The sequence below is a fragment of the Bufo bufo genome, chromosome 6 (genome assembly GCF_905171765.1).
Source record: "Bufo bufo chromosome 6, aBufBuf1.1, whole genome shotgun sequence".
Taxonomy (NCBI): domain Eukaryota; kingdom Metazoa; phylum Chordata; class Amphibia; order Anura; family Bufonidae; genus Bufo; species Bufo bufo.
Window position 1 is genome coordinate 401,082,607 of NC_053394.1, and position 14,602 is coordinate 401,097,208.

The window sequence follows — 14,602 nt, forward strand, 5'->3', positions numbered from 1 at the left end:
GAAAAGCCGCCAGCCGCCATCTTGATTGAAGATCTAGTGCTAAATCTCGTGCTGTCCGTGATGACATCACATCGGCTGGTGTGGTGATGTCATATGTCACCACCCACAGAATTTTGGGCAGGATCTTCAATGGAGTTTGTATGTTCTACCCGTGTTTGTGTGGGTTTCCTATGGGTTCTCCGGTTTCCTCCCACACTCCAAAGACATACTCCTAGTGAACTTAGATTGTGAGCCCCATTGGGGACAGCGTGATGCTAATGTCTGTAGAGCGCTGTGGAATATATCAGCACTAAATAAGTGCACACCATACTGAATAATAGCTCATGCCACAACTGAATAACAAACACTGTAACGTTATAGACCCATAACATGACCAGATAACACCAGCATGCAGTCACCGGATAGCACCACCATACAGTGAGCGGATAACGTTTCCATACAGTGACTGGATAATGCCGTCATACATTGACTGGATAACACCACCATACAGTGACTGGATAACGATGCCATACTGTCACTTTATAACACCACCATACAGTAACTGGGTAACACCATCATACAGTGACTGGATAATGCCGTCATACATTGACTGGATAACACCACCATACAGTGACTGGATAACGATGCCATACTGTCACTTTATAACACCACCATACAGTAACTGGGTAACACCATCATACAGTGACTGGGTAATGCCGCCATACAGTGACTGGGTAACACCATCATACAGTGACTGGATAATGCTGCCATACAGTGAAGGGATAACACCACCATACACTAATTGGTCAGTCAGTATATGGTGGTGTTATCCAATGACTGTATGGTGTGCACTTATATAGCGCTGACATATTCCACAGCGCTCTACAGACAATACCATCACGCTGTCCCCAATTGGGCTCACAATCTAAGTTCACTATGAGTGGTGTTATCCAGTCTGTACATTAGCAGATTATAAGCCCCACTGGGGACAGCCTGATACTAATGGCTGTAAAAGCGCTACATAAGTGAGTTAAATAAATACATTCTAATATTTAGAGAGGGCTCACCTACTGCTCAAGAGTGGTATGGGTGCACCTGCAAGGAGGATTCACCCAATCCTCTGAAATAATTTGAGGATAGAATTCAAAGTAGTAGGGCACACCACCACTTGATGCCACACGGAGAATTGATATAAAAATATTTATTAAATCAATATAGATGTATAGTGAAACATATAATATTAAAATTTACTAAAAAACATAAATATATAAAATTCCTAAAACACAATCAATAATATAATATCATCTGGGTTGTAAACGAAATTCTATATGCAACAGTCTCTCCTAAGGGTTAATTAACCCAAATAGTATCCCAGGAGGGGATAATATACGTGGAAGACTCAGTCCGATGGTCGGATATAGTATATGAAAATAGTCAGTTATATATATTTGTGGTTTAATTGCCACTTCTCCTGAATCGCAGTACCAAGGCCGGCGCCACCACCCGGCAAACCCGGGGCCCCATGCTCCTGGGGGGGCCCACTGTGCCCACTCACTCCTGCAGCTGTGTCCTGCCTGTTCTGAATTCTAGGGCAGCTTACCCCAGCAATGCAGACAATTTTCGCCATGTGCACTGCTGGGGTAAGCGGCCCCAGAACTCAGAACAGGGGAGATGGAGTTTCGGTAGATGATCGATCCTATGCTAGAATGTAGTTGTTAGAAGGAGGTCTGTGACATCACTGGTCACATGCTCCTTCATGGTCACATGACAAACCCTGACGGCAGCAGCAGCAGCTTGTGGAAGGAGGAGGGGCTGTGTGTGCCTGCAAGAGGCAGAGTCAGGGAGGATGTGCTGCTGGAGAACCAGAACTTGTGAGGGGAAGCATATGGAGCTGAGATATGAGGGGGCAGGGGGAGCTGAGATATGAGGGGGCAGGTAGAGCTGAGATATGAGGGGGGCAGGTGGGGCTGAGATATGAGGGGGCAGGTGGGGCTCAGATATGAGGGGGCAGGTGGGGCTCAGATATGAGGGGGCAGGTGGGGCTCAGATATGAGGGGGCAGGTGGGGCTCAGATATGAGGGGGCAGGTGGGGCTCAGATATGAGGGGGCAGGTGGAGCTGAGATATGAGGGGGGCAGGTGGAGCTGAGATATGAGGGGGGCAGGTGGAGCTGAGATATGAGGGGGGCAGGTGGAGCTGAGATATGAGGGGGCAGGTGGAGCTCAGATATGAGGGGGCAGGTGGAGCTCAGATATGAGGGGGCAGGTGGAGCTGAGATATGAGGGGGCAGGTGGAGCTGAGATATGAGGGGGCAGGTGGAGCTGAGATATGAGGGGGCAGGTGGGGCTGAGATATGAGGGGGCAGGTGGGGCTCAGATATGAGGGGGGCAGGTGGAGCTGAGATATGAGGGGGGCAGGTGGAGCTGAGATATGAGGGGGCAGGTGGGGCTCAGATATGAGGGGGCAGGTGGGGCTCAGATATGAGGGGGCAGGTGGGGCTCAGATATGAGGGGGCAGGTGGGGCTCAGATATGAGGGGGCAGGTGGGGCTCAGATATGAGGGGGCAGGTGGAGCTGAGATATGAGGGGGCAGGTGGAGCTGAGATATGAGGGGGCAGGTGGGGCTCAGATATGAGGGGGGCAGGTGGGGCTGAGAAATGAGGGGGCAGGTGGAGCACTCGGGCAGTGGGGTTCAAGTGGAATCTGGTGCAATTAATGGGGTTTATCATACAGATCTGGGTGTATTCTGAGGGCCATGATGTCTGTCTGTCTGTCTGTCTGTCTGTCCCTGTGTGTGTGCCCCTTTCTGTGTCTATGGCCTCATGCACACTGGATAATTTTTTGTGCGGTGCGGCCGGATCATGGACCCATTCAGGTGGTCCCCAATGCACGGAACGGACGCATAACGGCAGTGTGCATGAGGCCTGAGGCATTGCTTAGACTCCATCCCACAGTCTAGCCAGTGCCTAATGGGTTACGGTTTAGACCACCTTGTGGTACATGTTGATAATTCCCTTTTAAACCTCAGTCCATGTCCCCTCAGTACTGGGGATCAGTGGGAGTCATAGAAGGTAACAAAGTAAGGTGGAATTCCCTTTTAGATAGAAGTTGGTTAATTGCACAGGTGTCTGTCCCTGTGTGTGTGTGTGTGTGTGTGTCTGTCCCTGTATGTGTGTGTGTGTGTCTGTCCCTGTATGTGTGTGTGTGTCTGTCCCTGTGTGTGTGTGTGTCTGTCCCTGTGTGTGTGTGTCCCTGTGTGTGTGTGTGTCTGTCCCCGTGTGTGTGTGTGTCTGTCCCTGTGTGTCTGTGTGTCTGTCCCTGTGCATCTGTCCCTGTGTGTGTGTCTGTCCGTGTGTGTCTGTCCCTGTGTGTGTGTGTCTGTCCCCGTGTGTGTGTGTGTCTGTCCGTGTGTGTGTCTGTCCCTGTGTGTGTGTGTGTGTGTGTCTGTCCGTGTGTGTGTGTGTCTGTCCGTGTGTGTGTCTGTCTGTCACTGTGTGTCTGTCTGTCACTGTGTGTGTGTCTGTCTGTCCCTGTGTGTGTGTCTGTCCCTGTGTGTGTGTGTCTGTCCCTGTGTGTGTGTGTCTGTCCCTGTGTGTGTGTGTCTGTCCCTGTGTGTGTGTCTGTCCCTGTGTGTGTGTGTCCCTGTGTGTGTGTCACCATCACCATGCCCACAGTGTTCCCTTTGTCTGCTGCATCAGGACATTCTGTGTGGGGCAAGATGAAGATGGAAGAGGAGGCAGCACCGTCAGCATGGAGTCCGTGGTAGAGGCACAGGGAGGCACACTAAGGACGCAGGTAACACTACTACATGATCTACACTAGTGTTATCTGTGGTTTACATAGGACTACAGGTAACACTATCATATTATCAGCACTAGTGTTATCTGTGGTTTTACATAGGACTGCAGGTAACACTACTACATTTTCTGTACTCAGATAGCCATGACTGTGTTATCTATACTGTTACATAGGACTGCAGGTGATATCTACTGTATTGTCTGTACTCAGAGAGTTACCACTGTGTAAGGGGGCCCACTGAGACTTTATCGCCCAAGGGCCCACATGATCCTGGAGCCGGCCCTGGTAATGCCGCACACAAGTCGCTGCCTAATTGTAGAAATAAACCGGAATGGTTTTACTCACTGTTTTTGTTGTATCACTCGTGGCGTCCCACGTGTGATAAAGATCTTTAATAGGTTGCGGTATGATGCGGTGTTTGGTTTACTGCAGGAAGGTCTTTTGTAGGTTGCGGTATGCTGTAATTGCGGGAATAATGAAAAACCTTCGGGATCCTCTGTGATTACATGTAGCTGTGCTGTCTTGGAGATCGCCTGGAAACAGGTACCTTCTGCGCTGTTTGCTTTGAAATACGCACGGTTGGTTTTCACCAGGAAAATAGATCTCAATGGAGAAAGACAGGTATCCAGCTTTTCTTTGTAACGAAACACAGATTCACCAATTCCTTTCTTGAAGCGCTTATTCTCCTCCGGTTGTGTACTCTTGTCTCATGGGATTAATTACCATACGCGTTTCGGAGTGGGCTACGACTCCTTCAGTGGCTGACAACTGAAAGCAAACAGCGCAGAAGGTACCTGTTTCCAGGCGATCTCCAAGACAGCACAGCTACATGTAATCACAGAGGATCCCGAAAGTTTTTCTTTATTCCCGCAATTACAGCATACCGCAACCTACAAAAGACCTTCCTGCAGTAAACCAAACACCGCATCATACCGCAACCTATTAAAGATCTTTATCACACGTGGGACGCCACGAGTGATACAACAAAAACCGGCATCACCCAAAAACAGTGAGTAAAACCATTCCGGTTTATTTCTACAATTAGGCAGCGACTTGTGTGCGGCATTACTGCGATTCAGGAGAAGTGGCAATTAAACCACAAATATATATAACTGACTATTTTCATATACTATATCCGACCATCGGACTGAGTCTTCCACGTATATTATCCCCTCCTGGGATACTATTTGGGTTAATTAACCCTTAGGAGAGACTGTTGCATATAGAATTTCGTTTACAACCCAGATGATATTATATTATTGATTGTGTTTTAGGAATTTTATATATTTATGTTTTTTTGTAAATTTTAATATTATATGTTTCACTATACATCTATATTGATTTAATAAATATTTTTATATCAATTCTCCGTGTGGCATCAAGTGGTGGTGTGCCCTACTACTTTGAATTCTATCCTCAAATAAATACATAAATAACATACAGAGACTAAATAACACCGCCATACTCAATAATAGCTCAATCCACAACTGAATAACAAACACAGTAACGTTATAGCTATACAGTGACTGGATAATACCACCATACAGTGACTGGATAATACCACCATACAGTGACTGAATAATACCACCATACACTGACATATTCTGCAGCTCTTCAAACATATTATCAATACGCTGTCCCCAGGAGCTCACAATCTAAGTTCCCCATCAGTATGTCTTTAGAGTGTGGGAGGAAACCCACGCAAACACGGGAACATACAAACTCCATGCAGATGTTGTCAGAATCGAACCCAGTTCCCCAGCGCTGCAAGGCACCAGTGCTAACTACTGAGCCACCGCTAACCACTGAGCCACCGTGTGTTGGTAATATATAGTCACTAAATGTATTATTATTCGGGGATGGGGCTAATACCTTTATAGTATATAGACTCCAGTGTATTATACTGTGCCCTGTATTTCCCAATAGATAAATGATCCTTGGGAAACACCGTCCAGACTGCAGACCTCGAGGACATGGCGGCACCCCCCCTCTCTGCTCCGCATGTACTAGTGCTTATTCTGTCACTATGGCTGGGTTCACATCACATTTTTGCCATCCTTTTAATGTATACATTAAATGGGTTATCCAATCCTTAAAAAAGCCCCCTGATATGCCGGGCCCCCCACGCTGAATATACTTACCCTGCGCCGCTGCTGGTCCCCGCACCACCGCTGCTGCTTCTCCCCGTGCACAGATGAAAACATCCGGTGTCAGGGGGAGCAGCCAATGGCAGGCGGGGACAGAGCAGAGCCTCCCTAGCAACGCGGGGGCGCAATGTTTTCATCCGTGTACAGGGAGAAGCAGCAGCAGCGGTGCGGGGACCAGGAGCGGCGCCAGGAGTGGGGACCCAGGTAGGTATTTTCAGCGTAGGGGGCCCGGGATATGGGGGGGCTTTTTTTTAGGATTGGATAACCCCTTTATGAGATGCCTCAGACTGACGCCATACAGTGAGTAAAAACATATACGTTAACGCACGCATTTTTTACCGGACTCTGCAGAATACAAAAATGTGGTGTGTTGCACTTTTTATACCTTATTTTATCACTGTATACATCAATCTCATATGTTAACCCACTCTTACATATGCACGATTGCAATGCCAGGATGGTCATGGGGGAAGGGGGGGGGGGGGGCCGTACAAAAATTGCTGTGGTGCCCAGTCAGTTCTATCTACACCACTGCCTGGATCCCTACGGCTGCTATAGAGACATCAAAATGCACACAGACTCATTGAAGTGAATGGTTCTGCATATGGGCCAACCCGGAAGGGACACGGAAAACAAATACGTATTTGTGCATGAGCCCCCAACCTCATTGAATTCTGTGGGAAAAACCATTCCACAGAAAGTGTGGAATCACACAAACAATAGACATGCTAGATTTAAAAAATGCGTATGTGTGACAACCACCCGCCAATCCCGTCGTACTATGCCACAGTTGCCATACAGGTCTCGACCACTAGAGACTTCTGGAGGCGAATCCACAGTGAGCACCGTAGATGTTTTAGATTGGTGTGCCCATACATGATACAATCGGTAAAATAAAATTATTGATTTCATGCTGGAAATCAAATAACTTTGCTGCCACCACTCTTCGTATTGAATCGGAGCGAAGAGACCCCGGCTAGCTAATCCTAAAGGGAGTTCTTAGCATAGACCAGATAATCAAGTAACAAGGGCAAAATTAGAACGATTAAATCGTTAGTTTTTATTCTTTAAACTATACACAAAAAATATATAATTTAAAACTGACCGATAAATATACCTGCCAGTTGAACAGATTGGTTGGATAGAAATAGGTAAGAGGTGGAAGGGAATTGAATGTCTGTAAAGTTCTGAATTACCGTGGTAGAGTCCAGTAAAAGATAAAGTCTTTGAAGGAATAATCCAAGATGGCGGGGTGCCCGTGTCCAGCGGCGGTCGTGATGGTAGATGAAAGACTAGGATCTGCGTGGGTCACTCTGTTTTACCCACTCTGAAGCGGGGAGTGACTATGACTTGCACAGGTCCAGCTTTGTGTAATTGGAACAGGGGCAGTCCTTTGCCCCATAGGGAGAAAATCTGGCAGAATCTTTGCTTTGCCCGTTTCTCCGTACCCGTAAGTCAAATCAAGAAAAAGAGTTGATATTTATAATCAGTACAATTTTACACATCATCTGATTCCAAATATGACTGGAGGACCATACAGTGTGCCTGAGAACCGTTATATCTCAGAGCGGGAATCTCCGATTGACTGGCGGATTTCCTGCAAGGTGTGTTATAATAATCTGAACAATCTCTGAAGAGATTAATCATTTCATATTTTCCTATCCTATGAAACATAAGGGAAATATGGGAAAAATATGAGATCTATGGAATGGAGGGTGACTGCAAGGTCACCTTTCTCCCTGTATCATCCAGCTGTCCGATACAGATCTGTCCTTTTCTTTTAAAGCTTTGACGAGGCTTAAGGTGTGAGGATTCATGCTGGGTTGGAGCCGCTCCGACTACAGAAAGGGAGTTTTTATGAGGTTCTGTCAGGAGAATACCAGATTGATGGGTACTTAAAGGGGTTATCCCACTTAGCAGTTTCATACTTACCTGCTGCCCACCGCGCGTTCACTTCCTGGATTCTGGCTGGGGGCGGGCTTCATCTTGATTGAAGTCTTCTCCCGGCCGGGCCGCGCGCTGGACTGAACGCGCACGCTGCCGCGCATGCGCAATGTGACTTATTTCTGGCCAGAATAGTACAGAGCCGGCGTGCGCGTTCGCAGCTCTGTACTATTCTGGCCGGGAAGAAGTCACCGTCGCGCATGCGCGGCAGCGTGCGCGGCAGCGTGCGCGTTCAGGACAGCGAGTGGCCCGGCCGGGAGAAAAGAAGAAGTCTTCTGGGCAAGCGCGACCATCGGGATCTTGCGGAAGAGCGGTGGTCGTAACCAGGGGAGACAGAGTCACAACAATAAGGTAAGTGGGGATGAATTTTCTCCTAATCGGTGGGAATTTGTTAATAAAGTATATTTACAAAAATGATCACTGTCAAATCATTAACAGATTTAACAGTGATCATTATGATGGGATAACCCCTTTAACCTGGCATGGCGGCAGCAAGAGTCTTTGGCAAGGAGGTGCTAATTGTACCTCTGATCTGTGCAGTAACTGAAAGATAAATTACTTCTGGGTTAAAAAAAAGATTTTAACTCTGTGTGCAGGCGAATTTCTTCATATGGTTGAGATCGCGAAGCGTCACAGTATGGCAGGTCAATTTTCTCACGGAAGAAAAAAGCAAAGTGTACCTGGAATTTTTCAAATCCGATTCATTTTGCTGGTACTGTATTAGGTTTCATTTTTTCTGAACGAAAATACCAGCAGAAAAATAAATAAACGGAATCCGCACTGTGTGCAATCACCCCCAGTGTAGAATTTATTGCACTCCAAAAATTCACAAAGTAGGGCTTTTTGTGATATTATGGGATCACTTGCTCAAAATTTTTTGCAACTTTTTAAATTTTTACACCACTCCATTTTTGAAAAAGGTTTTGGAAAGTGGATGTTGTTGGGGGGGGGGGGGGGGGGGTTGGTGTAGACAAGTGTAGTAGCACAGACAAAAGAGTCTGGGGTAAAGAAGCCCCAAATTTATCATACAATATGGGGAGTTAATATGGAGTAAAAAAGTTGCAACTTTTAAAGGCTCTTGCTACTTTTCCAAAGTGTGGCTTAGCGCGACCCACCGGATTTACTTACTGGCGGAAGTTATAGCTGAAATTTGCACCAGCCCCTGACCGGCATAGACTTCAGATCCTGGCGATGGACTGAGAGAGATGTGCCTAATTTAAAAACTAGGCATATCTCACTCTGACGCTGAGGGATCAAGACTGGTGTATGGGAATACCAGTTTTGATAAATGTCCCTGCATGGGAAGAGCTTAAGGATCCCTATGGGGAGAACATGGAGGATGGTCTCACTACATGGAACATGCAAATGGAACAGAAAAACATTGGTGAGGTCTGGAAAAGCCTTAAGTCAAAATGTGGTCACTGACAGCCTGTCTCCCAGGTAGAAGGAAATAAACAGGGGTTGATGAGCTCAATCTATTCTTCAATAGGTTTCATCACACACCTGAGCATGCCATTCTATGCCCTCTCTCACACTAATGGTGACCTCGCCTCCTGCCACAGTCTGATCTTTACACGTGCCCAGTTGAGAAGGGAACTCGGGAGGATCAAAGCAGGGAAGGCCGCAGGGACGGATGACATCAGTGCCAAGGTACTGTGGTGATCAGTTGGGTGGTATTATTACATACAGTCCTGATCAAAAGTTTAAACCACTTGAAAAATGGCAAAAAAATCCTATTTAGCATGGCTGGATCTTAACAAGGTTCCAAGTAGAGCTTCAACATGCAACAAGAAGAAATGGGAGTGAGACAAAACTGATCAAAAGTTTAGGACCACATGCCTTTAAAAGCCAAAATCTGTGCAAAGATGTGGATTCATTGTCATTTTCTGTCAGGTAGTCACACGTTGTGATGGCAAAGGCAAAAAAACTCTCCCTTTTTGAAGGTTGTTGAACTGCATAAGCAGGGTCTCTCACAGCGCGCCATCGCTGCTGAGGTGGGACGCAGGAAGACAGTCATTTGGAATTTCTTAAATGATCCTGAGGGTTATGGAACTAAAAAGTCAAGTGGAAGACCCAAAAAATTTCATCAGCACTGAGCCGGAGGATCCAATTGGCTGTCCGTCAAGACACTGGACGATCCTCGACCCAAATTAAGGCCCTTACTGGTGCTGACTGCAGCCCCATAACCATCAGACGGCATCTGAGACTGAAGGGCTTCAATACACCTACCACATGATCTAACCTGTCAGATCAACGATGTAAATAACAAAAAATAAAAACTGTCCCAAAACAGCTATTTCTTTTGCAAATTTTCAATTTTTATCCATTTTTCCAGTAACAAAGCACTGGGCCCCACCAGCACAGCACCACTGGCCGCCATGTGAACAGGTGTCAAAGCTCACCTCATCATATGCTCTCAGGAACTCCAACTGAGAGCTGGTAGGAATTTTTATGCAGTTTCCTGCTAATTAAAACCACCTTGGTTGAATGGGAGGAGTGCTAACACCAGAGTGCAAAAAAAGGAAAGGATCTATAAAATCTCCCAAAACAAGAATGAACCTGGATCACATCGCTGCTTTGATCTAATAACTGCTTCTCAGCGCCATAATAAGTATACAGGCCCCTATGTTCTTGGATATTACACTGATTTATAATGCTGTGTGTCTGTGCATGACCTTACTGATACAGGATCATACTGACAGCGTTATTCCACTACCATTCTGTAGCAGTAAGGTCATACAGAGTCACAGAGCATTATAAATCAGTGTAAGGCCTCATGCACACGACCGTTGTGTGCATCCGTGGCCGTTGTGCCGTTTTTGTAGTTAACTCATTGGTGGCCAGTGGGCCCCCCTCCCTCCCCTGTAGTTAACTCGTTGGTGGCCAGTGCGGCCGGCCACCCCTCCCTCCCCTGTAGTTAACTCGTTGGTGGCCAGTGGGCCCTCCCCCCTCCCTCCTAATTAAAATCTCCCCCCCTATCATTGGTGGCAGCGGAGAGTACCGATCGGAGCCCCAATTTAAACGCTGGGGCTCCGATCGGTAACCATGGCAACCAGGACGCTACTGCAGTCCCAGTTGCCATGGTTACTTAGCAATTTGTAGAAGCGTTATACTTACCTGCGATGTCTGTGTCCGGCCGGGAGCTCCTCCTACTGGTAAGTGACAGATCATTAAGCAATGCGCCGCACAGACCTGTCACTTACCAGTAGGAGGAGCTCCCGGCCGGACGCAGACATCGCAGCTCACAGGTAAGTATAATGCTTCTACAAATTGCTAAGTAACCATGGCAACCGGTTACTAAGTTGCTAAGTTGCCATGGTTACCGATCGGAGCCCCAGCGATTAAACTGGGACTCCGATCGGTACTCTCTGCTGCCACCAATGATAGGGGGGGGGGGGGAGATTTTAATTAGGAGGGGGAGGGAGGGGGGAGGGCCCACTGGCCACCAACGAGTTAACTACAGGGCAGGGAGGGGGCGCGGCCGCACTGGACAACAAAGAGTTAACTACAGGGGAGGGAGGGTGGGCCCACTGGCCACCAATGAGTTAACTACAGGGGGGGAGGGGGGGCCGGCCGCACTGGCCACCAATGAGTTAAAAACAGGGGGGGGGTCTGCCCCCTGCTGCCTGGCAGCACCTGCCAGGCAGCAGGGGGCAGTCATGTACACAGTTCTTTTAGTATATTCTAACCTAAAGCGTCCCCATCACCATGGGAACGCCTCTGTGTTAGAATATACTGTCGGAATTGAGTTTCACGATCTAACTCATATCCGACAGTATATTCTAACAGAGGCGTTCCCATGGTGATGGAGACGCTTCAGGTTAAAATATACCATCGGATTGGAGAAAACTCCGATCCGATGGTATAATAGGGACTCCTGACTTTACATTGAAAGTCAATGGGGGACGGATCCGTTTGCAATTGCACCATATTGTGTCAACGTCAAACGGATCCATCCACATTGACTTGCATTGTAATTCAGGACGGATCCGTTTGGCTCCGCACGGCCTGGTGGACACCAAAACGACTTTTTTTTCATGTCCGTGGATCCTCCAAAAATCAAGGAAAACCCACGGACGAAAAAACGGTCACGGATCACGGACCTACGGACCCCGTTTTTGCGGACCGTAAAAAAAAACGGTCGTGTGCATGAGGCCTAAGGCTGTGGGCTCCGAGGATAACGCTCACACATGGAGCTTGATTCCCGCCAATGGACTCGCTCGTCTGACAGAGGCCTTAGACAGATGCAAAAGGGGTGTTCTTAATTTTTAAAAAATATAGGCTTAGTGTCACTGACACAATTAACTGAGGGACTCACTATTGTATTTCCATGTCAGAATGACAAGAAAAGGGTTTTGCCTCCCAAACAATAGCTGTGTCAGCGACACAATTACCTCACGGATTCACTATTGTATTTCTGTGTCACTGGTGCACTACAGGAGGAGGATTGCACCGACCAGAAATGCCTACAGGTCACTCACAGAGGATGGCGGCACACCACGTGATCCAGCATTTATGCATGCAGAGTCACATGGTGCGCCGGCCAATCACAGCCGTGCTAATACTAGGCATGACTATGATGGCTTCTAAGTGCCCACAGCTTAAACGCTTGTTGATTGGCTGCTCTCCTTTCAACAAGCTTTATTTAAACTCCAAACACCGAAGAAAGGTCATCAATATGAGTGGTGGAGTCCAACTAAAGAGGCCGTGGGGCTACAGTGACCTTACCAAGAACACCACATACACATCACACAGAGACAGCTCCGCTACATACACATCACACAGAGACAGCTCCGCTACATACACATCACACAGAGACAGCTCCGCTACATACACATCACACAGAGACAGCTCCGCTACATACACATCACACAGAGACAGCTCTACTACATACACATCACACAGAGACAGCTCTGCTACATACACATCACACAGACAGCTCTGCTACATACACATCACACAGAGACAGCTCTGCTACATACACATCACACAGACACAGCTCTGCTACATACACATCACACAGACACAGCTCTACTACATACACATCACACAGAGACAGCTCTGCTACATACACATCACACAGAGACAGCTCTGCTACATACACATCACACAGAGACAGCTCCACTACATACACATCACACAGAGACAGCCCCGCTACATACACATCACACAGAGACAGCTCCACTACATACACATCACACAGAGACAGCTCTACTACATACACATCACACAGAGACAGCTCTACTACATACACATCACACAGAGACAGCTCTGCTACATACACATCACACAGAGACAGCTCCGCTACATACACATCACACAGAGACAGCTCTGCTACACACACATCACACAGAGACAGCTCTGCTACATACACATCACACAGAGACAGCTCCGCTACATACACATCACTCAGAGACAGCTCCGCTACATACACACACTCTCTAACTACACATTGAGGATATTTGCCTATTATAGCAGAGCTTGGTCATGTGACCCCCGACTCCGCCCACACTTGGTCACATGGTCATGACATCATCACTGGTCCTTTACCTCCTCTAGCAGCACAGCCCAGAGCCTGACTCCTCCCACACATGGTCACTTGATCATGACATCATGAAAGGTCCTTTAGCCCACTAGTCTCCCCCATCCATGTAGTGTCCAGCGGTGCAGCTGGAGGTATGTGTACAGTCACTGTCATCGTCTGTCAGGATTACTGGGGCAGGTAATCAGTCAGTGAGGACAGAATCCGCCTTCTCAGGACTGGAGGAAGTTTGTCCTGGACGGTGACCCGTAGTTTCCAGCTACAGAAGTGGGTCTTTCCTGAACTCGCTGAGCAGTAGCTGGGGTTAACCCTTTCAGCATCAAACCAATTAGGACGGTTTCTTTTCTGGGGTCATTTATCAAACTGGTGTTAAGTAGGAACTGGCTTAGTTGCCCATAGCAACTAATCAGATTCCTCCTTTAATTTTTTACAGCTCCTTTGGAAAATGAAAGGTGGAATCTGACTGGATGCTATTGGTAACTAAGAGCATTTCAGGAATAGGATAACCTTTTTAACTATTAATGCACTTTATTGTGTCACGATACCATGCATATTACTGAACATATGCTGCAATAATTACAGTAACAGGGCAGTTTTATTTTACGCATTTTAAATTAACAATACCAGTGTTCAGTGTGTTTGTAGAAGGGGAGAAATTTTGTTTATAACTTTATATAAAGTATAGAAAAAACACTATTTTGCTAGTACTGTTTAATGATCTGTGTATCAAACCCGTGACTTCTCATTTGAAGGCCTCATAATAAAATGTGTGGTAAACATAAGAGTGCAAAATGCCTCCCAGAGTTAGCATGTGGGTAGTAGTGTAAACAGCAGTAGCAGCACCACAGTTCTCCCTCGCTGCTGATAAGTTCCACATTATTATTGAGGACATGGTGATGGAGGTAGGGGCAGTGGTTGTGACAGTGGCACTCAGACCAAATACAGAGGAGGGAATTGGGAGGAGGGTCAATGATCTGAGGATGACGTATTAGGCTCCATTCAGACGTCCGTAACGTGTTTTGCGGATCCGCAAAACACTGACAGTGGCAATGTGCGTTCCGCATTTTGCGGACCGCACATTGCCGGCACTTAGAATATGCCTATTCTTGTCCGCAATTGTGGACAAGAATAAGACATGTTCTATTTTTTTCGGGAACGGAATTGCGGACCCGGAAGTGCCCCATAGAAATGAAT

The 14,602-nt window shown here is 47.1% G+C and overlaps 1 protein-coding gene across 1 annotated transcript in view; it reads left to right on the top strand.

Moving 5' to 3' along the window:
• The window catches only part of LOC121004459 (zinc finger protein 260-like), a 68,723-nt gene that overhangs the window by 37,871 nt on the left and 16,250 nt on the right, over positions 1-14,602 (top strand). The window lies entirely within an intron of this gene.